A 26,134-nucleotide genomic window follows, 5' to 3' on the forward strand; every position below is an offset into this window, starting at 1 on the left:
ATTCTAAACACCCCAATTACAATGAGTGAAATTGAAAATGTAATAAAATATTTACCAACAAAGAAAAGCCCAGGTCTGGATGGCTTCACTGCTGAATTTTACAAGACATTTGAAGAAGAACTAATGTCATTACTCTATAAACTCATCAAGGAAATTGAAAGGGAAGCAATACTTCCAAATTCATTCCTGGAAGCAAGTGTTACTTTGATTCCAAAACCAGGGAAAGACCCAACCCAAAAAGAGAACTATAGGCCCAAATCTCCCCAGTGAACATAGATGCAAAAATCCTCAACAAGATACTGGCAAACAGAATACAGAGGGTCATCAAGAAGATCATACACCCTGACCAAGTCAGATTTATCCCAGGGATGCAAGGATGTTTAAACATTCATAAATCAATAAATGTAATACACTATATTAACAGAGTCAAGGACAAAAACCATATGATCATCTCAATAGATGCAGAAAAAGCATTCGACAAAATCCAGCACCCATTCATGATAAAAACCCTACAGAAAATTGGAATAGAAGGTCTTTATCTTAATCTAATTAAGGCTATGTATGAAAAGCCAACAGCCAACATCATCCTAAATGGTCAAAAACTGAAAACTTTCATGCTAAAATCAGGAACAAGACAAGGATGCCCACTATCACCACTCCTGTTCAATATTGTTCTGGAAACATTAGCCACAACAATTAGACAAGAGAAAGAAATAAAAGGAATAAAGATAGGAAAGGAAGAAGTGAAACTGTCATTATTTGCTGATGATATGATACTTTACATGGAAGACCCAAAAAACTCCACCAGAAGACTTCTAGACTTAATTGACAGATTCAGTAGAGTAGCTGGATACAAGGTCAACACTCAAAAAACAATAGCCGTCTTGTACACAAATAACAGACTCACTGAGAGAGTAATTAGAGAAACAATTCCTTTTACAATAGCATCCAAAAAATGAAATATCTAGGAATCAGTCTAACAAAGGAAGCAAAAGACCGCTACACTGGAAACTATAGCACTCTGAAAAAAGAGATTGAAGAGAATACAAGAAAATGGAAAAACATCCCTTGTTCCTGGATAGGAAGAACCAATATAGTCAAAATGGCCATACTTCCAAAACTACTATATAGATTCAATGCAATGCCAATTGAAATTCCAACAATATACTTCACAGAACTAGAGAAAACAATCCAAAACTTCATTTGGAACCATAAGAGACCTAGAATAGCAAAAGCAATTCTAAGCAACAGAGACATGGCTGGGCATATCACAAACCCCAACTTGAAACTATACTGCAAAGCTACTGTGATAAAATCAGCATGGTACTGGCAAAGGAACAGACCTGAGGATCAGTGGAATAGATTAGAAGATGCAGAAACAACTCCAGACGTGCTCAGCTACCTCATCTTTGACAAAGGAGCCAACCACCCTCATTGGAGGAAAGATAGCCTATTTGATAAATGGTGTTGGAAAAACTGGATTTCAACCTGCTAAAGATTAAAACTAGACCCATACCTATCACCATGCACTAAACTAAGATTGAAGTGGATTAAAGATCTAAATATTAAGACAGAAACACTAAACTTGCTGGAAGATAAGTTAGGTAGAACTCTTGAAGACATTGACATAGGAAAAAACTTCATGAACAAAACCTCAGCAGCATGGGAACTAGCAGAAAAAATCAACAACTGGGATCTCATCTTATTAAAAAGCTTCTGCATTGCAAAAGAAACCACCAACAGAGCTAACAGACAACGTACAATATGGGAAAAATTTTTTAGCAGGTGTACCTCAGACAAAGGACTACCATCTAGAATATATAAAGAACTGAAAAATATCAGATCCCCCAAATCAAAGACCGAATTCCAAAATGGGCATTTGAGATGAACAGACATTTCTCAGACAAAGAAGTAAAAGCAGCAAACAAACATATGAAAAAATGTTCAACATCACTGGTCATTCGAGAGATGCAATTGAAAACAACACTGAGATTCCACCTTACCCCAGAAAGATTGGCTGCTATCTAGAAATCAACAAATAACAAATGCTGGTAGGGTTGTGGAGAGAAAGGAACCCTTCTCCATTGTTAGTGGGAGTGCAGACTGGTGCAACCACTGTAGAAGTCAGTATGGAGATACCTCAAAGAACTAGGAGTATAGGTCCCATTTGACCCAGCTATTCCCCTGCTGTGTATCTTCCCCCCAAAATTAAAAGAATCATACCACAGTGATATATGTGCACCCATGTTCATAGTGGCACAGTGTGTAATAGCTAAAGCTCGGAAGTAGCCCAAGTGCCCATCAACTGGAAACTGGATAAAGAAAATGTGGTTTTTTTTTATAAAATGGAGTACTACTCAGCCATAAAGAACAAAAAACTAGAGACATTTATAGCTAAATGAATGCATATCGAGGCCATGCTCTTAAGTGAAATAAATAGGACACACATGTAAATACCGAATAGTTTCTCTAGTGTGAGAAACTGAGAGTGTAAACAGGGGTTAATATGATTAAAATAAATAATTGATAATTTGAAATAGGAAAAAAGGTCCAAAGACAAAGGAGTGAAGGGAGGGGAAGGGGAAAGGAAAAGAGGGAAAAGAAAAACTATGAGAAAAGGAAAAAAAAAAGGAAATGAAATTTATGTAAATAGGGAAGGGCGGAGGGGGTGAAGGGTACACAGGTAATGGGGAAAAAAATAAGAATCAAGATATATCATGTACAGGTACAAACACCCAATGATAAATGTAAATGAATTGTATACCTAAAATGTACCAATAAAAGAACTAAAAAAACCCAAACAAACAAAACAACACATTACAACTATGGCTGGAGATGCCTCTGTTGGAGGTCAGGCCTTAAGATAAAGATGAAATGCCAAGGCCTGCATACTTCCCCAAGAGATAAGATAAGTGGTAACCCTGGCCTAATAAAATCTAGATAGACATCAGTCACTCCAGTGGGTGACCAAGACGTCTGGATCCATAGTTTACCAGAAAAGGTCTTTGGTCTTTCCATATACACTCTCTATGTCATCTGTCTCCCCATTGGATCAATATTACTTAAGTGGCTATACTTGTAATCTTACTGGTTTTGTCCCACGTTGTACCCACCTCCTGATTTTGCTCTATAAAACTTACCCTGTGAACTCTTTTGGGACTTCTCCTGCCTCTCAGAAGCTAAAATCTCTCCTCTCAATAAATATTTCCTACTCTTAACCTCTCTTGTTCCTTAAAATTCATTCTTTGACTTTGGGGAACACAGTCTTGGCATAGCTGACATCTAACAGGTTGAGGGTTACATTATTTCCCCTATGTCATTTAAAGGTCCTATACCAAAAGGACAGCACAAACCTTGTTTGGTTGATTTCTTACCACTACAAGTATTATAATTCAGGGCTTTGTGGGCTTGGTTTCTTATACAGAATGGAATACAGTGAGACTTGAAAATGTAAGTGTGAGGACTGTTGGAGAAGAGTAGCAAATGTTTACCATATTGGAGTACGGACGACTTTGTACTCAGTCCCTGACTTAGGATGGTTTGCAGTATGCATTCAGTAGAAACCATACTTTGAAGTTTGATCTCTTTCTGACTAGTGAGTGATATTCAGTATGATACTCTCTTGCTACATTGGATAGCCACAGTTATGCACACGACCATGAAGGGAAACAACCATATTCTACAGTGTACAACCATCTTCTGAGCTATGTTACTTGGAAGGCTAGGTTTATTAAAGACATTTATTAAACACATGTATTGTAACAAGGAGGGGCCTGGGATAGAGTCAGCTAAATACAAAGACAACACATATGTAGAGTTAAGAGGTAATTCAAGTCATACAGCTAGTTAAGCTTAAAGATATAAAAGAAAACACAAGAAAAAAGATAAAAAATTAAGAATGGAACTCCCAGGTAGAAATTTCTTATACAGAATGTGTTAAGTTAGTTGACAGTTTCTGCCTACCTCCAGACTGGACTTCAAGGAACATTAGAAACCCAAAATAACCTGTTTGCTTTGAACTTGTTTTCTTTGAATTGATCAGAGTAATTAACTTTTTTCCTGTGGTCTGCTTATTCATATAAAGGCAGAAGAAAGAAGACTTCTATTTGGAATCATTCCTGGTGGCAGGAGCTACAGTATTTCCCTTCTTCTTATTTCCAGTAAATACTTTCCTTACATCCTCCTTTTGTCCTTGACTCCGTTTTTCAATTTCATGACACTACAAGCTCAGTTTGTGTAGAATTAACTATTTCCATATATTCAACTTATAACGGGTAAAGGAGGAATGTCATTTTCTTAGTAGTAAGCCTTGCACACAATATGTTGAATAAAAGGCTGGCTATTGTGTTTGTTGATATTATTACTAGGAGAAAACTGGGAAAGGATATAGGTGGAGAATTAGAAGGTCTCCACAAACCAGTGTGTACTCAGAACTCAATTTAGTCTTGGTTTTGGTTTGGAGAGTTTTGGTTTTCCTGAAAACCAATTCCCATAGGATAGCACCCTCTCTCCTTACCTGAGCTCTAGAGAGTAAATTTGTTCAACCTGTCATAAGACTATCACCATATCCCAAGTCCAGCTTTGAGAACATAGGAAAGGTAGGGTCACTTTAAGGGTTTCAGTGTTGTGGGGATTTTAGTGCTAGAAACTCCTTATGAATGCCATGCCCCATCATTTCCTACATGCATTTCTTGATGTTAGCCTGATGTTACAAGGAAAATAATTTTGTTTAATTTATTCACTCCAATGTGTGTCTATTAAATAGGTTAGCAACCCTCAATCTCTTTGTAAATGTTGCTCATTAAACTAATAAAATTTCTAAATGGTGAAATTTGAAGAACAGCAAAGGAAGATAGATATGACCAGATGCATAGGGAAGTATATTTGGGCAATATGCTTCCTGGGTTATTGGGTATATTTTTGCCTAAGGGGGAAGTGCCTGCAGTAGGTTGCTCTACATTATTCTTGCTTTTAGCCTTTTCTATTCCTTTCAATTTTTGACATACATTTCTTTCTATTTCAGTATTGTGAAAGTGTCTCCAAATACACAAGAAGCCAGGGAGGGAGGGAGTATCTAGCACTTGCCTGGAGTGGTGGTGGGTGTCTAATTTTAAGTGATACAGATTCTGAGTTTTTAAGCAGAGGGTCTGCCTGTACTGAAGACTGTTTCCTGTTTATTTCCTTCTGCTCTAACAGGAGACATTTTAAATTCTGCTCGGTTATTTAAATATCCAATATCTCAGGATCACACAAGCAGATATAACCTCAAAATTTTTATTAATTTTTTTCAGAGCTATCTTTCTGTAAATGAAATATAACAGTAATCTTCAGGCACCAGGTTTGATCCTCTCAATAAGGAGATGGAATTTGCAGCAGTAGTTGAAGGAAATGATTAGGCAGCATATGGATTTTAAAATCCAAATAATCTCTCAAGAGGAAGGGGATCGTACATTTATTGATAGGACAAGGTGATAGCTGGAAAGACTAAAGAGGCCTAAATCCCATTCATCACAAAAGAGAATCTGCCTGCTTCAAATGTGACTTGCTTTTGGGTTGCAGGGTCATTTTTAAGGGAAGTAATCATGGTTTGGATAGGAATTTTGTAATCATGATTTGGGTAGGAATTTTAGTTTAATTTATACCATAAAATTTTGATGTCTTTTTTACACAGACATCTGAAGGTAGCTTGAAATATTAATGCATGGTATTCTCAGAGGTCTGGGATGATAGCGCAGTTATTGGTGGAGCACCTATGGCCAGGTGTTTGTGCTCATTTTCTCCAGTCTTCATCCTGATCACACAAGAGGTAGATTAGGACTCTGTTTTATAGTTAAGGAAAGCAATACTCAGCCTGGAAAAGTAACTTGCCCTAAGTCACATAACTAAATTATAGAACTAAGATGTCTAGAAAATTCAACTGCAGGGTTGTTGGTCGAGGATTACATTAGTGTTCTCTACTTTTGAAAGATGAAGGGTCAGTTAGGTTCCAGAAGAGGTAATCTGAAAAATTTCTCATTTAGTTAGAACAAACAGAAAAACAAGTTCCATTTAATTGCATTAAAATTATCTGATACTTTATAAGTCTAGTACTTTTTAAAGTATAGTTTGTAAGGAAATGATGGGTCATAAAATTTATTTAGTATATCTTAAACACTTTAATATGAGTGAAATTTACTAACATAGAATAGAAAATACCATGGGTATATTATGACACAAGGATGAGCAGCTTCTGAAAACAAGTATGTATATGCCTACATATCTAGATATTGAGGTGAGAGGGGGAATTATTATTTTACTATGAGCTAGGATGAAAAGAGTATGAAAAGCACAAAAGGAATTTCCTTAATAACACTGGCCCTCACATAGCCATTTTTTAAAAAGTAAGGACCTCAGCCCTTCCTTTTTGAAGTTATTACAACGAATGAAACAAGCATCCCCATGTACACTGCGGTGCATCATCTCCATTCACATGAGGCCTGCAGGTCAGATAATTATTGGGAAGGCCTAACAGTGGTGAGCAGTGACCACTGAGTGCTACAATCCATAGTAAGTACAGACGAAGCTGGGTGCAGTGGCACACGCCTGCAATCACAGTACTCTGGGAGGCTGAGGAACAATGATTGCAAGTTCATGTCCAGCCTGGGCAACTGACTTAGTGAGACCCTGTCTTAAATAAAGAATAAAAAAGGACTGGTGAGGTAGCTCAGTGAAAAGGCCCTCCATTCAATCCCCAGTTCCTCCAAGGAAAATGCTTTCTAATAAATTCCCAAGTGATCCTGTGCTGTCAGTCCTGAAATGATACTTGAAGGACAATTTTCAAAATGTTTTTCACTGAAGACACCCCCGTTTCTATGTGAACTAATATATGGAATATTCACATGTGAAGCAGAGACAGTTGCAGGGAATGTATGAGCTCTCCCTGGCCTATACTCTCCCCAGTGATGGCTTCCGAGATGCCTTTATGGAAATCACAACTCCAGAACAAAATCTAGTTCCACAATTCTGTAATTTCCTCTCTCTTCTCCTTCTCATTCCCCTGGGCATGGTGCCACATACCTGCAATCTTAGCTACTTGGGTAACTGAGGCAGGAAAATTGCAAGTTTAAGAGCAACTTGGACAACTTAGTGAGATCCTGTCTCTGGAAAGAAAAAAGGAAAAATTGATCAATCATCCAGAGATGATTGTTAAGAGAGACTTAGTAATTGATTGAGGTGTCCATGGCCCATCCAGATGTTTTGCATCACAGAGTAAGCCTACTTCATTTGTTAAGGTGGAAAACTCATAGAATAATTCTGTGAGTCCATATTAATGATCTGTAACTGTAATTACCAAATAAGCTTCCATGACTTCATTTTCATCATTGAAACAATACTACAAGGGAAAAGACAAATGCCTTTCCACAATGGAAAAGAAACACTCTTGATAGCTTGCTTTGGAACAATACCAAAATTTGCTTTATTCTTAGACTATATTTTCTTGATGAGGATATTATATTTATCAAAAAATATGGGGGATTTGCACACATCCAGAGTTCTAACAAATTTCAATACAAACTCAGAAACTTGTGTGCTTAGCTGAAACGTGTCCAAATTTCTTATCAGGCTTGGGACTTTGAAAGTTTCATGTATTAAGGCCTTTGGTATCTTTGCCTATAATCAATAAATTCAAGAAAAATAGAAATAAAGATTATTAAAATATGCTCAACATTTTGTGAAATTTCTAGATCCACGCCACATCTACATAGTTTGGCTTTTTAGTTTTAATACGAAGTCTCTATATATTTCTCAGGGTGGCCTTGAATTTGTGAGCTCAGGTGATCCTCCTGCCTCAGCCTGGTGAGTTGTTGGGACTATAGGCATGTACCTCCATGCCCAACTTTGCAATTTTGAGAAGCTTAGTTTATTCAGTTCATTATGTTTATCTTTGATGCCAGTATTAATTCATTTAGATTTGAGTCTGAGGCCTTATCATTTTTCAGTTTATAATAGTATCAAGTCATTATTTATGTAAGATACTGAAATGTTGGGATGAGGTCATCACTTGTTGCTAATTCTCATCTCTTTTTCATTTTTCTAGAACTAACTGATGACAATGGTGGTGTTTTAATGTTTATAGAAACCATTGCTCAACTTGATTTCCCCAGAAAAACAAGACAATTTTGAGAAAGACAGGACAATTTTGAGAAAGACAGGAGAGACTCATCTGATTCAGGTAAGCATTCACAAACTCTCTTAGAATTGACAGAGATGTGTGAAATCCAAACACACCTGGAAGGCCATCAGTTCTGACAGTCAACATCTGGGAATGTAACCACCCAGGGTTGACAAAACTGGTGATTAAATGTGGTGGAAGTTCACCAGTTATAGACAGTACAGAGTAACTGACTGTGAATTATGAGAACATACATGTATCTTGCATGCTATAATGGGCCATTAGCACCCAGCTTGCTGAGTTGGAAAGCCACTGGGACACTGAAGTATGTGTGGAGATGTTTTCAAACATTTTTCCAATTTATTATTCTTTCAGAGCAATGGATAAAGCCACACTATAAATTCAGACAAAGCAAAACAAAAAATTCAGCCATTCTAAGCTTCCTCTTGCCTCCTCCTTCATGTTTCAACACACTGTTTTCATTTTCTGGCTTTATCCTTTTTGTAAAGCCATTTTCTTTTGTGTGTTGGTGTCAAATACCAGTACTGCTGCTGCTACTCTGGGGTCTGCTGAGGTGCATTTTATCATTCTAAGGGCAATTTCAGATGTCCTATAACATTAGCCAGCATCAACATTCCATTCTGTTTTAAACCTAAAAAAATAATTCATTTTGCTTAGATAACCATTTAATTTGACTCTTTAGAAGAGCCCAGGTAAGAACAATAAAAGTGATTAACGGTCCTCTACAGTGATTCTTATTCACATTCTTTTCTCATTCCCCCTGATTTCTGCCTCTTTCAGTTTCTCCAGGATTTTTATAGCTAAAAATATCTACTACTAAACTACATAGGAGCCATGCATTTCATCTTTTCTTATCTTTCCCTTCCTAAAACAAGAAAATCAGTGGTTTGTGGTTAAATGAGAAAGAAATCTCACTTTGTTACTGAAAAGGAATTCAATCACGTAGAAGCAGCAGCTTTTTGTCTGTAGTTAATGGCTGGAGATAGTCAAGTTCACAGAGGCTGTTCTGTTTACTTTTTTTGTTTTTTGTACCGGGGATCGAACTCCAGTCCTTGCGCTTGCGCAGCAGGAGAAACCACTGAGCTAAATCCCCGGCCCCTGTTTACTTTTTGTTTAACAAAGTTTTAATAAAATACTGCAAATGGCTCAAAATGAAGAAAGTAAAATTATGAAAAATCTTACTTGTGTTTTCAATTCTATAGATTCCATAGTGAGTCTGGAAACTTTTCACAAAGCAAAATCTCAGCTTCATTGAAATAATTCCAGTGGTCCTATTTGTTGTGTTTTAAAAATCAGCGCTTCTACTCCTCCCAGGTAGCAGAAAAAGGGAACTATACTTAAAATAAAAATCTCCATAAAGTAAGAACAAGCACCACAAACTTGGGATGCCTGGCAGTACTTAAACCAGGGGTCTGCAAAATATGTCTAAGGGCCAGAAAGCAAATATTTTCAACTTTGTGGCCTTAAGGTTTCTGTTGCAACTTTGGCTTTGCAGCCCAACAAAAATCACAGAGGAAAGTAAACAATTGCATCTGGTTGTGCTCCAAGAAAAATTTGCACATAAAACAGGTAGAAATTGAGGGTTGTAGTTTGCTAACCCATGATTTAAACATTAATATCAAACATTTAGGAACAATAGGGAGAAAAGATTTTTGAACAACTGTGAGAGATTAGTTATAACTCCAGGAAAAAAATGGTTAACCCTCTGATTAGCAGAACCTGTAATCTCTTCTTGGCTTGAGACATAATATCTTTTGGGATAGGAGAAAGGCATCAAACCACAGTTATGATGAATGCAGTTAGCTTATTCCTTTGATCTTTTCTTTAGATCTTTCTTCTTTTTGGACTTTCCTCTTTTCCTTGTCATTTCAGTTTTTTCCTTTATTGTTTCCCACTTTTTAAAGGCTTTTTTATATGTCACATTCATAAATGCATCCATGAAAGTGCTTGGGCTAAGGCAGTCAACATTTTGTCATGGCTTGACTTTCATTTAAAAAAGAGGCTTTAAAAATAGCATTTAAAAAGTTTTTGTTGGCAAATTTAAAGAGGTTACATGTCTAGCAGCAATGAAGAAAGACAGATATTCATTTCAACACTCTTTCTTCTTGCCATTTCTATGACTAAAGAGTCTGCAATCAATTATTTGACATAGCATTTTCTAATTGGTATGCTATATGTGTATGTAAGTGTATCATAATAGATTAACTTCTAACGAGATAAAACCATCACGTGGAACTCTCTGTCTGCCAAATACGAGCTTCTGCCAAACCATCTGATCCATATTATGGAGTATACAGGCATTTATCCTCACAAAAGCGACTGCAGAACAGCAGCTTCACATTCAGCATATTTGCCATCCCTCTTTCTCTCTTTTGGAGTCATACTGGCTGATTTCATGGTTTGACACATTTAAAAAAATTCTTGTTAGCTCAATTGAGCCTGTTGGATGCCATCCAGCCTCCTAACCTTATATGCTAAATCAACCACATTCAGATTAGTCTGTTAAGCAGGAAGAAAGAAATAAGTAGAAAAGAGCATAGAAACATCATCCCCAACTGTGGTGGAGTTGAAGAATAGTGGCATTAAGGCGATCCCTTGCATCTTCAACTGGACAGACTTATGTGGCATCCATAGTCATATTGTGCAAAGGGTAATAATGAACTGGATTTGATTCTGAACTACTTACAGGATCTTGTGCAAGGTTTATTTGTTTTATTTTTCCCCTTCAAAACAAGAGAAATCGATTGGGGAGATTTTGGGGACCTTTTCATCTTTATATTTTAAAAATCTCAAGTGACATCGTTTGAAAATTCTTTTTGACACTAAACTTAGTAGCAGTACAGTTAATTTACTGAGATTTAGTGTTCTAGTTTCAATTGCATGGCAAACCACTTCCAAAATTTGTGACTTAAAACAATGGCAACATATATTTTGCTTACAAATCTGCACTTTGTGCTGGAATCTGTGAGGACAGTCATCCCTACTCTAGTTAGAACTAGCTAAGGCAACATGAAGCCTGGGGGCTGGAATCATCTGAATGATTGTTCACACATATACTTGGTAGCTGATGTTTGCTGTTAGCTAGAACCTTAGATGGGACCAGCAGCTAGAACATACAAACAGTGGCTGAATTCCAAGGAAAGCATCTAGATAGAGCCAGGGCAATGTGGCATTGCTTTTTATGAGCTAGTCTTAGAAATCATGTGGAGTCTCTCCTACCATGTACTATTTGTCCAGGAAGTCACAGAGATCTGCTCAGATTAGGGGGAACAAAACCAGATCCCACCTCTTGATGAGAATGGCAAGGTGCTAGGGAAGCAAATGGAACTGTAGCTATTGCTGTGGCCATTTTTTGGAGAATATAATTTGTCACATTCAGATAATAACAAATGCTTATATCTTCATGGACTATTATAAATGCTTAATAACTCAGCTTCCTCATCAACAATTTAAAGAGTTGAGTGATTCTATATCTCAAAGTCTCTGCTTGATGTCCTGATATAACTTATCTAAGTTAATCGTTTTTTTACAGATGAAACTAAGGCAAGAAGAGTTCAAGCAATTTGTGTAGGTCATCAGAGCAAGTGAAGGCACAATGGGAAGGTGGATATCGTGTTTTAGATCTAGAATGTTCCTTCAAAGCCTCCTGTGTTCAGAGGTGGGGCTTTTGGAAGGTGGTTGGATCATGGGGCTGCTGTAGCTGACATGTCATTATGAGGTGTGCCATGGGGATGGTGACCTGGAAGGATTTCCCTCCCTCCCTGACCCCTCCCTTTCTTTGTTGCTTCCTGGCTGGCATAGCATGAACAGCTTGCATGGGCGAGAGACCCTCCCACCATGGCTTTCTTGACTTGGAGTTAGCTAGCTATGCTTTAAAAATTCTAAAATCCAAGAGACAAAATAAACCTCTCTTCCTTTAAGTCATGGGTGGTGGGTATTTTGTGCCAAAGATTAGACAGTGAGTAAGATGATGCATCTCAGAATCAAGACTGCCTTGTTCCAATCAGTATGGAGATATCTCAAAGAACTAGGACTAGAGGTCCCATTTGACCCAGCTATTCCCTTGCTGGGTATCTTCCCCAAGGAATTAAAAGAATCATACCACAGTGATATATGTGCACCCATGTTTATAGCGGCACAGTTTGTAATAGCTAAAGCTTGGAAACAGCCCAGGTGCCCATCAGCTGGAAACTGGATAAAGAAGATGTGTTGTTTTTTTTATATATAAAATGGAGAACTATTCATCCATAAAGAACAAGAAACTAGAGACATTTATAGCTAAATGGATGTATATTGAGGCCATCTCTTAAGTGAAATAAATAGGACACACATGTGTAAATGCCAAATAGTTTCTCTAGTGTGAAAAACTGAAAGTGTAAATAAGGATTAAAATGATTAAAATGAATAATTGATAATTTGAAATAGGAAAAGGTCCAAAGGTGTAGGGGTGGTGGGAGCTGAAAGGGAAAGGAAAGAAGGGAAAGGAAAAATTATGAGAAAAGAGAAAAATGGAAATGATATCTATGTAAATAGGGGAGGGTGGAGGGGTGAAGGGCGCACAGGTAATGGGGGAAAAAATAAGAACGAAGATACGTCATGTACAGGTACAAGCACCCAATGATAAATGTAAGTGTATTGTATACCTAAAATGTACCAATAAAAGAATTTTAAAAAAAAGACTGCCTTGTTCCAAAGTGCATGCTGCTTTTACTATCCACTCCCTGACTCTTGTTCTATGTCTTAGTCCTAACAGAAAGAGGGTAGACTTCAGACAAGATTTTAGGTGGGGACATAGTAAGAGGAGCTGACAAACATTTCAAGGCCTAAAGTGACTCCCTATTAGTCTTTGCATATGAGTGGACTGCTAATATCTATTCTTTTTTCTTCCACTGGAGCAGGCAGAATGGGGTGATGATGGGGCTATTACAGAAGGACTGGGAAGAATGGAGAACTGTGTGTCTAAGTTAAAGCTGATGGCATATAGAATCTAATGTGTGTACAACATTACATATGAGAGAGTTCACCAAGGGTTAATAGCAAATAAGCAGAAAAAGTATTTTTGGAGTTAAATCTGAAGATGTGAAAGAGTAGACCAAAGTTGGCCTATGGCATGGACTAAAAAATATTCATGGAGCTGTTGCTTAAAATGGGCTTCTGGATACATGCACCAGGCCTGCACAAGGACATAGAGCAAGCAGGAGTGTCTTTGCTTTGCTCCTGGATTAGATTCTTCTACTGAACTCATGTGCCCAGGATTTCCAGGGATTTTAAAAAGAGGCCCCTGTGAAAGCGCTCTACCTGTACAGGTGACCTGTCTGGTGATTACGTGCCCCATTTATTCAAGAAAAACAACAAACAAACACCAACAACAAAAACCACAACCATCAACAAAACAAAAAGTAAAAATATTTGCTATTTATTTGACCCAACCATTTGTGTTATGGTTTTTTTTTTTGGTACCGGGGATTGAACTCGGGTCCTTGTGCTTGTGCAGCAGGCAGCGAAACCACTGAGCCAAATCCCCGGCCCCTGTGTTATGGTTTTGTGAACACAATCTTATGAAAATAATCCTCCCTTACTTTTTTTCTACATGCTGTTACAAAGAGTCAAAGGTCTATGGGAAATTTTTTTATATACCTAATTGTTTTACTATAACAATCAGTTGGTTATTAGTTAGTTATCTCACCACTGAGAGTCTAGTTGATCAAAGATTTTGCTTTTCTGTTTATATCAACATATTCATCCCTAGGACAATTTATGAATTTTAATTGTGGGATTTCCTTTTTTTTATTCCATTGCTTGTGGCAATCACAGTTGCTTCATAGCTCAACATCTGGAGGCACATTTGGCTTCAGTGTTAGAAAGTAAATCATCATCCCTGTCCATGAACAATGGGTTGACCTCACACTGGAAAATGGTAACTGCGTCTTCAGTTGACTGACCTGTCTTCCTTGACTATGGGAAAGAAGCCGACATGCCTCTCTTTCCTGGCATTAGTGCATGTCTCTGAGAGCACCTCGAGTCTATACATTGTCAACTGGACTTCTGCCTTGGGATATGGAGCAAAAGATGACACTAATTGCAAGGTGGCATCCTGGAAGACATTATCACTCTCATCTACTGCAGGAAGATAACCCTTACCCTGTGCCAATCCTGGACTGTGGGCTCCATGGACCTGCCTGTGTCTGCATACACCTGTTCTAACACAGATGCCAAGAAATGGGGTCCAGGAGGAAATTAGATACACAGAACCTTTGGGAAGCCACAGGGCCCTTTGTAAGTCCTTTGGAATCGTACTAGATTGGACAAGGAGGGGATGCCCTTTGTGGATGTATTTGGGTGTGGTTGCGAGCACCGAGAACACTACATGAAGCACTAATCTGAACAAATTGAACAGTGAAGGGGAAAAAAGGTTTATGGAGACAGAAATAGACATCATGAAAGGGGTAGATTATCTAACAAATCAATACATTGTATGCAATATATTGTAGCTTTTTCTTTTAAAATTAGATGTGCGGTACAAAGCTGGATGTAGAAGTGTGTATATGTGTTTGCACTAGTATCGATAGGTAGAGTATATACACATTAATATATTCTACTAGTACATGAATTTGGGTAGATTGTAAGTCAGATCATGTCGCAAGAAATATAAATTATGTGCACATATAAAATCTAAGACACTGCAATTAGCATAAAAGTGTGTGTTAATCCTGTTAAACACTGGTAATATAAAGTGATTATACTTTGTAATCACATTTTTCTTATTTTATCAACCTACCTTCCTCTTGGAAATGGCTCCCAAAATTTTTAATTTTGTAGAGCCGTATAAGACGCAGAAGACTTGTGTAGGCAGCAGAGATGCTGAGTCTTTCCCACTATAGTGTGTTCTTTTTAGTTCAATAAATGTTGTGCCTAGTGATGTGCTAAGCACGTGGAATAGAAAATATTTGGGCTGCTATGAGCTGTTTCTGTATTTTCCAGTCCTAAAATGGAATTTTAAAAAGCTGTTTTTTAGTTAAGGGCTTTAGAGGCTTTGCGTTTGGTCCTTCATATTCTCCTCTCTTCTCTAAAGGTTTTGAAGCCTCAGGCTTCTAGCCATCCTTCATTCTGAGCTGCTGGAGGATGAAGACTGGGTCTCAGTGTGTGTAGTGACTGGCTGGGAAAGTATCTGAATACACAATACGTCACCAAAGTAAATCACCTTGAGTGTCTGTCTGCCAGTCATAGAGGTGAATGGTGTTCCCTCGGGAGTACCAACAGGTTTATCCAAGAGGGAAGGGCCTCTGACTTGGTAAATGGGAGAAGAAACTAGAGTTTAGTGTGTTTGTAATCACAATGTCAAAAAGGTCTGCAAAATCATTCCCAAGGATATATTTGCAGAATTTACAGTAATCTCTGTGAGAACTGGTAATTACCAAAGGAATTTTCCCAGCATTCTTTAGCAGTGAAAGCCACTTTCTTATAGATTCAGGACACTTGTGTAAATATTTGCCTGGATCTCTTTATTTCTGGAAAACATAGTCCACAGTTTTTCTTAAAAGCTGACCTTTAAAATTGTATTGTGTACCAACAATTATCTTCTTCCCAAATAAAATATTTTGTTACTACTGTTGTTTGTTAATGAATACATTGCTCTGGCACACAGAAAAGTTCCTGGTAGGTCAAAATAATTATCACAAGAATGATAGCTTTCCTTGTGACAAGGCATGCCATGTCAGACACAAAGTACTTCCACTCCTTTCCATATGCCTCTGGCAGTGTCTCTGGAACCATCATCTTGGTACCAGGGCTTGCCTTGTACATGGTGCTATTATCTGCAAGTTTATTGAAGGCCCCATCTTCCAGATTCAACAATGAATCCTTGCAACTGAAATCCTCTGGGGTCACAGTGAGCAATTCTTTATACTACTCTGTCTCTTGACTAGGCGCTCAGCTAAGCTGTTATAAATGAGCTAGGGCATTTAGAGTCACTCTAAGGCAGGTTGTAGTGTTGCCGAGTGTGGTCCAGGTGGAAGCTCACAATGTCTCAGGAGGCCAGAGTGCACCATGGTTCTGTGGAGAGCAGGGGGAAGTGCCTCCACCCAGGAGAGTGAAGGAGCTCATGGCCGGGATGCTGGAGGGTTAAAATCTTAACCATAGTCAAGTCTTCAGTGTATGGTACTCTGCTTTCCCTACAGCACATTTTGAGAATATACAGAATGAATGAGTTGGGTGGACTTTGCATTTCATCTTAAATTGTTTGTAGAACTGGAGGGAGGATGCCTGAAAGGGAAAAATATATTTTTGTTATGAAGTCTTGTGTTGCCCGGGATAGCCGTGAACTCTTTCCTCAGCCTTCCAAGTAGTTGGGACTACTATGCCACACAGCTCCCATGCTCAGCTCAGAGAAAGATAGTTTCAATTCCATGTGATAGATGCGTTATTTTAGGTAGGCTTAGGACCCTCTAAGAATAAAGAGGAGGTGCACATAGCCCAGACTGCAAGTGGTAGCTTCCCTGAACAAGTGATCCCTAAATTAATATGAATACACTGACTATTTCAGTGCATCTCCCCTAAATTTGTATCTAGGCATAAATAAGGTAATACTATATATTCCTCTCTGTGACAAAAATTTAAGGACAAATTTTCATCATACTTTTGAAAAATTTAGCATGTGGCAGATGGACTATGGTGTTATTGGTCATGTTTTCACAAAAATACAGGAACATTGTCAAATTACTGTTGAGAAATTGTAACATGTTAGAATCAAGGCTTAATTTTCTCATCTTGGTTTTGGCATTTTTCAAGTTACAAATAAAAACTGGTGCATGGATGAATAAAAACTCCAAGTATTTGAGTAATATGAATCAGAATAAAACCCCCTCAGATTTTAAAAAAAGTAGGAACAGGAAATCACTATCATTTCCATAATATCCAGACTCAAGTTCCATTAAACCTGTGCGTGTGTGCGTGCGTGTGTGTGTGTGTGTGTACATGTATGTGTGTATTTAGGAGAAATCTGTGTGACCGTCTGTCCTCATTTTTCACATGTTTATGAAGAGAAGGTTAGGCTGAACATTGAAAAAATTCTCTACAGTTCATGTAATCTCTGATCCTCAGATATTTTAGTGATTTACTCTGAGAACTTGGTGAACTATTGTTTTAATCAATATAATTAATCATATCCAGAATAGGAAAAATAGTATCATAGGTTACGTGTTTAAACAACTTTGAGATGAAGTCCAAGGACTGGTATTCTGAATTCTATTGGTTGCCAGATAGTTGTGTGAAACTGAAAGTTGCTGTCCTTAGTGCTGCTGTTGATTTTTTACAGGAGGAGAGAGAGGAGTGTGTGTGTGTGTGTGTGTGTGTGTGTGTGTATGTAATGTGTGTGTATGTGACTGAGCATTACCCCAGATACAGAAAAATTCTCATCTCTTACTCATTTGACCAGTAAGCATTGATTTTACTCTATCAAACCCATGTAGATACCTTAAATAATTATTATTCTGAATGTCTTCTATTAGTAATTTCAGACTTTTAAATAATGACTGAATTTTTTGATAAGGTATTCAGTGATTTCCTTATTACTTTTGCATTTTTCACATTGACTTCTTAGTTTGCTACAATAACTTCTGTATTTATACCATGTTGGGAATTTATTCCTTATAATTCCAGAAAATTTAAATGTCTTACATTATTCCTTTGTACTTTCCTCTCCATAAGCACAGAGCACATTAGTTTAGCTTCTTTGAATTTAACAGTCTATCAAATTGCAATTAACCTATTTATGTAAGTGGAACATCTTCTACCTGTCTCTTTTCTTCTCTGCAAAAGTATCTGTTCCTCTTGTTTGTTTTTTATAATGACCCAAATATCTTCGGCTGATGAAATTATTTTTTGGTTAGCATGGATGAATACTTTGAGTCTTTATCTTTCCTGTTAATTTTCTCTTATCTTTTAAAAAAGTATTATGCAGTTTTGCCTACTGCTGTATTTTCTTAACATTTCACTGATTGTAGGTCAGTACATTTGGCACCAGGAACTTTCCGAGAAGTTTATTTTCTTCTCCTTTCACCTTCTTTATGCAACTCAGAGCTTTTTTTTGTTTGCTTTCAGTTCCTTTCCAGTTATCTTTGAAAGACTTGCTTCATGGTCTTTATTCCATTTGTGAGAAAAAAAAGGGTCTAATCTGGACTATTCTGTATAGAGTATTTCTGGTAATATCTTCATAGCAAAGAGAGTGAAAGCTGGAAGCTTTGATGTGGAATTAAGGAGAATAAAGAACTGGTTGGTGACTTCAACCTCTAAATTCACTGAAAATGCACAGCAAATGCATTCAGGGCCTTTAAAAGTCAATCTTTACTTCTCTTTCTCTAATTAAATCTACTTTCACTAAAAGCCAAAATGAGATTTTTTTGTTTTGTTTTTCTTTTTGGTGTTTCAACCATCTTGTTTCCTGCAATTTTTCTAACATAATTATATAATATTTCAGTTTCCACTGAGGTTGAAAATAGCTTTTGTGAACTGGACCCTTACAAACGATGTCTAACATTTCATTATGCCTTTGAGGTCAAAGCAATTGCCATATAACTTTTGGAAAACACTTAATTTCATCATGGTGCTATTATTTATTAATTTCTCATGCTTGATGGGTTTTTATTAAATATTTCATTGGCATTTATTTATTTTTAAAACTGAATGCCTACACTTCCTTTATATCAAGCAAATAGTCACCTTAGTTTTCTTTACACTCCAGTTTTTAATATTCCTTCATTTATTTATAGAAAAATTATTCAGGACAATTATTCATAGAATTCCAAGTATGTATCAGATGTCATACTAAGTCCTGGGATAGAGATATTTCTTATTGCAAGTGCTTATGTTTTAGTGTAGGATACTAGTTGAGCAAACAGGATTATAAAACAGTATTAACTAGATTACAGTACAGATACAAAGTATCCTGAGAACGTAGGAAAAGATATCAATTTATCCATTGGAGTCCGAACCTGGGAATTTCTCTTATAAGAATTTTACCTCTGTGGTAGGAAGAAACTGATGTCTGTGATGTGACCTTGAAGAATTATTCTTCCTGGACTCAGAGTTGAACAGTGACTGCTGACCCTGATTGTGATACATCTGGTTTTGTAGTGGGCTATTTGGAATCAGATGTCCGGAAACAAATTCTGGCTCAGCAATTTACTAGGAGTCCCTCTGAGGTTCAGTTTTCTCATCTACAAAATGATAATGATAATACCAGTCTCACATAATGTGACTTTAATAAGATAATGATGTACTTTCGCTGGCTCAGTGGCGCTGCACCTGCCTAGCAAGCGCAAGGTCCTGAGTTTGATTCCCAGTACTGCAAAAACAAAACAAAACAAAAAAGATAATGATGTACCTTCTTTAAGCTCCTTTCTGTGGATTTCAGAGATCAGAACAGCAATGGAGGACTGAACTTTGGAATCACACTTTGTAAACTCAAACCTCAATTTAAACTCTTTACATGCCTAATCCTTTATATATTGACCATAACTCTAACAGGTATATATATATATATATATATATATATATATATATATATATATATCCCTGATTCACAAGGATGAAATGAGATTTATAGAAGTTAAATAATTTTTCCAAAGATCTGGTTAATATAGTGTAGAGCAAGAGCTTGAACTTAGTTCTATGTTGCACTGAAGCCCAGATCTTTACCTGCTTTTACAATCTTGCTTCTTGCTCTGTTTTCTTTTGATCCTAAAGAATATAGTAGGTACTCATCCTAAAGATTTTGATTCCTATACAGAAGTCTAGAGTAGACATTAGATTATACTTTCCATGGGGACATATACCACATGTATTTGCTGAGCTGAATCCTCAGCATATTGCATCTAGTACCCAGAAAGCACTTACATTTGTGAAGGTACAGGCTAAACTGATATATCAAGAAGCCTCAAATGCACAGATGTTTATTTTTCTCTCACATTGAAGTCCATGGCAAGTAGGTAAGCTCAACTCTGTCATTTTCAGTAAACCAATAGAGAGGGCAGAAATCCAGTCAAAGATTCTATTTAATGTAAGTGATGCTCAAATTGTCCATGTCGTTTTTATTTAGTTTCTGGTAGAGCAGATTTAGGTCTACCACTCCAGCCTTTATGATCAGCTAAAAAAATGTAGGCAATAATTGGACAGTTACTTGCTCAGGAAGGAGAGAAGAGATTTGGGGCACTACCAGCGATTTCCATTACAATGCTCAATGAATATTTATAGAGTGAGTAAATAAGGAAAATCAAAGCCTGTAAGCAAATGAGGTTCCCAAGGAGACTAAGACAAAGTTGTTAGCTTTATCCTCAAGCTTAGAAAAACATGTCAATACGCCAGTGTGTCTTTCCAGCTAATTCTTGCTAAAATACATCTTTAGTCAGAGATACCCATTGTAAGTATCTCTTTGCTATAATATTCTCTTTTAATCTGTGGCTGTCAACTTTTCTTCTGAATGTCAGAATGGGATCGAAGCCACAGAAGAGTTTATGTGAACCCCATGGATTATGCTGCCCTCTTAAGGAAGATAAAGTGACAGGTTATACAGTACTTATCTATATCACCTGTCAGGGACTCAGCGTCTTGAGGCAGGGGAGAGCTACCATTTGAGATTCTCTTTCAGAACTGCCTTGGCATTAGGCGAGAGTGACAAAAGCAAAATGTGGTATTAGCTCTAAAAGAAAGAGCTGGAAGTTTTCAGCCTCTGGATTGTTAGAGTCTGTTAGATCAATATCCTAGCTGGGGACTTTATCCTAGCAACTTCTTCTTTTATGCAATGTAACACTTTCTTTGTTTCATTAGAGATATTTTTTCACAGCCTCTGTAGGAACATGTATTGTGTGATGCCCAACAGGTGGCAGATAATTTGCCCCACTTTCGCTGCTGCCTGAAATATGGCAGATTCTTATTAATTTCACTGAGTCCACCATCAGAATTACAACAGACTTTGTGAGGCAAGGCTACCGATCAGGAAAATAATCAGGTAGGCCTTTTCTTCAAAACTGACCAAGGTGGAATTAATCTTTCTCACTTGTAAGGCTGAAAAAAAATAACTACTGGCACCTTATGTCTCTTTAAGCTCTTTCATTCCTAAGAGCTTAAAGTAACTATAGACCTACATCTCATTTATTTTCACAATATTCCTGTGGAGCCAGAGGCCAGTTTTTCTTTCACTGTCCATGCTACTCAGTGGAAAGGCAATGCACTGAGAACTGAAGTGACTTGCATTCAAGGTCAAAAAGTGAGTCAATTTGTAAAGTGAAATGCTTGATTGCAGGTGTTCTCATTCCACACTGAGTGGCTACTTTAAAACTACAGTACTTAGGTAAGAAACATAGCTGGGAGAACTCAAAATATGTGATAAAGGCATACAATGTCATAATGTGTGAAGGTTCAGATCTCTAAATGTTCCTTGGTTCAGATTTAAAAACATACTTTGATGACTCAACAATATTTAATGCTGTGAACTGTTCTCATTCCCTTAGGCCACAGGTACAGGAATCATTATTCTGTATTTAGCTTGGAATGATGCCTTGGAATCAGAGGTCCTAAATAGCACTAATGATTTCACATTTTTCAGGAAGTATGAGGGATTTTGACTATAGCACATAATGATACTCATTAAATCATTGTATAATAGGATGGTCGTTAAAACAAATTGAAAAATGGATGAACAAACCTCTAAATTCATACACATGTAAGGTTAGATCAGGGTCTCTTCCAACTGTATGGTATAGTTTCATAAACTAGAAAATGTGACTTTTTTTCCTCCCAGATAGATGCAACCTTAAACCAGGATGCACAAGTTGGTGAGCAAGCCCTGACTGGATTTCAGATGCATTTATCCATTCCCACAGACAGATGCTCTTCATGGCCATCTTGGTGTAGAAAAATAGTGGGCTAATATATATCATTAATTCCAGTAAGCTTCCTAATGAAGAAAGTGGTATTATTTTAGGAATTTTGTACACTATAGGTTTTAAATTCCAATTGCCTGACTTCAACTCCCAGGACAATCCCTTACTACTTGTATGACTCTGTCAATCTCTATGTTCATTAAATTGTTTCATCTGCAAAATTCCAGTAATAATTGTAATTACCTCACTGGGTGTGGAGAGGTTAAATGAGTTAATGTTTAAACATATTACAGTGACTCAGAGACAACACTTGATATACTTGAAAAATAAGTTATTTTTATTAGTCCAATTTTCAGATGAAGAAACCAGGGCTTATGGCAGTTAGAGATCAAAGTCACTCAGATATTAAACTATTAAGCTAGGAAGAACCATTATTGTAGCCAGCTTCTTTATTTGCAGAAACCGAAGTCTTAAACTTTATACTAAAATGACTCATAGGCAAAGGACAGTCAAGGGAGAAATCCAGTTAAAATATTTTTAAAGTAGACTAAGAATAAACAATTGACATATTGAAATTTGCTGACTGCATTTTTGGGGCAGGGGTCTGGTGGCACTTTGAATCACTTTATCCTGCTGAAATCACCATAGCTTTGGATAGCAGGCAGAGAAGGGATTAAAAAAAAATTCTCTTCCTCCTCAGCAGAATTTTGACTTGCTTTCCCTAGTCCCAGGAATCCTTGGAAATGTCCAAATACAGTCTTATCATAACATATACAGGAAAACTTAGCAATAGAAAATGCTACATAGCAAATGTTAGGTGAGGCCCATGGGCATCGAGAATTCCACGATGACCTCAGCCTACTAAAACTCATTTTACTTCATCCTATTAGGCAGTGAGATCTAGATAGGTTTTTTAAGGCACCGAGAGATGCCTGACTGTGTAGTTTCTTAACCTCTATGGAAAATACTACATATTGGAAATAAACAGGAAGTTCTTTTTTTCATTGTTTCAGGCTGACCACTTGCTCTGCCCTGTACATTTGTTTTTCTGCTGGCTGCAGCCTTGATTCTCTATTTGTTTAAACTGTGTTTTCTACATGTCTCACCTTTTGGGAAGCTGGAGGCCACATATCTGTTGAATATTTAATATATCCTTGACCTGAGACCATTATATATGCAAATTCTCATTAGTGTGGCAAAGGAAGGGGGATGTAATTGCTTTGTTGTATGATAGACCATGCTGTTGCTTTTGAAGTCTTGCTGGAGACATCTGAATTTCTAGAGGCACCTGAATTTCTAGGATCCCTTCTTTGTAACTATTTGTTTCTCCACTTCCTATTTTTCTCTACATTATGTCCTTATGTTTCCATATTTTAACAAATAATTATTATCTTTGGAATGTCAAGGTCACTCAGCATAAGAATTTTATGTAGAGGGCCAGGGATTTAGCTCAGTGGTGCTGCTGCCTGCCTCCCAAGCGCAAGGGCTTGGGTTCAATTCCCTGTACCAAAAAAAAAAAAAGAATTATATGTAGAGACATATTTATTCTAGTAGATGCCATAATTTATGCTAGATACTAGAGATAGTTAGAAGCCCCCATATATGTATATATAAAAATATAAAACCAATGAGTGAATTAATGGATTATAGTCAGTACTCTTGAATGGCAAGGACTTTCCACATTACAGGTTATAGGAAGACAAATAATTGAATAGATATTTACTTATATGTGTACAGTTCTCAGAAATATGGCTGGAAGTCACCACCTTCTAAGGCCAAATGGCAGTACCTCAGGACTTGATAACTTGCAAATTTGTAGGTCTTGGAACTGTTTGTGGCTTAATTGAAATTCTCCAGCTTTAGTTGTCAGATCTAAATGTTACTCTGAGAAGAAGCTCTGATATCCCCATGGTAACAGGGCTCCATTAATGGGATGACATCACAAAACTGTCCTTGTCTGAGAACACCTGGGAATTTCGGTTATGGGTGGAAAAACCGTTAAAGGCAAATTATACCTACCTAATCTGTGTAATTATGTGCACATGTATAGATGTGCTTAATTTAGCCACACATTTCATTTAGCCCCATTTATCATTAGGCTTTTTAATGACTCAAATTTTGAGCATGGGTATAGCTCAACATGCTTAAAGAAGAACTCATCTAAAATTTGGAATAAATATCTACCATTGATGTCATGGAAAAGAAAAAATTCAATCCTTACTTACACACAGTACTAATTATACTTAACATAATGATGGGAATGTTGACTCCTAGCACAACATCTGAAATGAATAAATATTCCATCTCCATGCAGCATTACCCAGGACCATGGATCTGGCTGGTCATTCAAAGCCTAGCTCAGACTAGCACTGTGCCTGGGGAAGGGAGCGTGCAGACAACCTAGGTCAGGTCAATTGACATGTTTCTTATGTCTTTTGATCCTGGCTACACAATAGTGACAACAGTAACAAACTAGTCAAAATATTCAAATCATTTAAAAATATTTTTATAGATAGATCTAGATTCTTTGCACAATATCTGAAAAAGAAAAGTTATTTTTTTAGTAAGGAAAATAAATAGGATGGTGAGTGGATTTAAGAACAAACTTGATTCCCCAGCATTAACAAAACCCTTCTGCTTAGTTATGGATTCTTTCCTTTCAAAGACTTTTGAATGGCTTCAGTTTCATGTTGTACAATGCGGAAAAGATGCTAGGCAGATTGGATTAACTCTTAAAGTGCAGAAAAAATGGCAAGGTGAAAGACTGGCTAGCTATGAAGTTGTTCAGCTCATAAATAATGCAAACTTAACAAGACTTGTAAGAAAATGCAAACAATTTGCATAGCTTGTGTTGCAGGAATTTCCATGACTGAGTGTTTACACTGGCTAGCAGGATGCTCAGAACTGGAGTATTTGCCAAGGTGACTTTTCACTCCATAGTGCTTTGAAAAGCCCTAGCCATACTTCACACCTTTTCCTCCACCACCCGCACATTTCCTTGGAATTAAATATGAAGCTGAATGCTTTTGCCTTTGTTTATGACATTGAGCAGAACTGAATTCTTTTAAATGAAAGTCTAATGCTGTTTTTCTAAGTTATAACAATGTCTCTTCATTGGCATTCATGTTTTAGTTATGAGAAACACTGTTACATTTCCTACATTTCGAATGACACCAGAGCAGTAGTCTCCATGAAATGTTCCTGAGGGCTGGCTGGGTGAACAAATTTGATGAGGATCAAAAATAATTCTCTATGTCTTTTAAATCCCATGCAAATGTAAGTAAAATTCTTTTCCATCCAAATGGAAAAAAAATTCAAATGGGAATCTAGTGATGGAAGGAAACTTAGAACACTTAATGTTTAATACTTTCATTTTCCAAAATACAGAAACTAAGCCATGCCACTAGGTTGGAGGCCAAACCTGAACACGAACCAGAAATCCCAGGAACTAGCTTTATTGCTAACTAATGTAATGTATGTAAATGTCCAATATACATGTGTATATCCCTATAATCACGCTATATTCCCACATGTTAGCACTATACTATTCACTTACATATATGTATGTGAACATAGCTTGCATTCTCATTTTATCCAACCTCCTACTACTCCAGATGTGGTCTGGGAGCCACTACCTGTGCCATCACCACCAGCTTGTTAAGGATGCAGGATCTCAGGCCTCACTCCAAATCCACTGAATCAGAACCCGTATCCAAGGAATGTCCTCAGATAATCTATATACATTAAATTTGAGAATCACTGTCCTTGATTTCTATGATAATGAAGTATAGTTATTCAAAGCCCAAAGATAACCCCAAATGTTCATAATATGTATTGATTTCTCTTCTCTCTTTTCTCTCCACGAAACTTTACAGGTGCTTTCTGTGGTTTTAAAATGAAATGTTATTACAGTTTTTCACTTGTGTTCCATTCTTGTCTTTTAGTAGATGAGGGCCATCAGTTCAGATTTTGCTTCCTTCTGTTGAATGACTAACAGTTGGTATGTACTCCATATTTTTTCTGCTCCCCAAAGTGAGCTAAGTTTTTTGGATTCATTTCCTCTTTTATACCACTTAGCAACGGT

General features: G+C 37.1%; 1 long non-coding RNA gene and 1 pseudogene across 1 annotated transcript in view; one reads left to right on the forward strand and one right to left on the reverse strand.

Moving 5' to 3' along the window:
- Window positions 1-13,536, forward strand: part of LOC147822782 (uncharacterized) — a 31,217-nt gene extending 17,681 nt beyond the window's left edge. The window contains exons 3-4 of the long non-coding RNA XR_015445078.1: window positions 8,078-8,212; window positions 11,706-13,536. This is a non-coding gene — a long non-coding RNA (uncharacterized LOC147822782). The remainder of the gene's footprint in view (window positions 1-8,077; window positions 8,213-11,705) is intronic.
- A 1,620-nt stretch (window positions 13,537-15,156) lies between these two features.
- The window catches only part of LOC101717920 (5'-nucleotidase domain-containing protein 1-like), a 79,907-nt pseudogene continuing 68,929 nt past the window's right edge, over window positions 15,157-26,134 (reverse strand).

Source organism: Heterocephalus glaber, unplaced genomic scaffold (genome assembly GCF_053883595.1).
Source record: "Heterocephalus glaber isolate CG9 unplaced genomic scaffold, H.glaber_assembly_v1.0 deba00001608, whole genome shotgun sequence".
In the NCBI taxonomy this organism is placed as follows: domain Eukaryota; kingdom Metazoa; phylum Chordata; class Mammalia; order Rodentia; family Bathyergidae; genus Heterocephalus; species Heterocephalus glaber.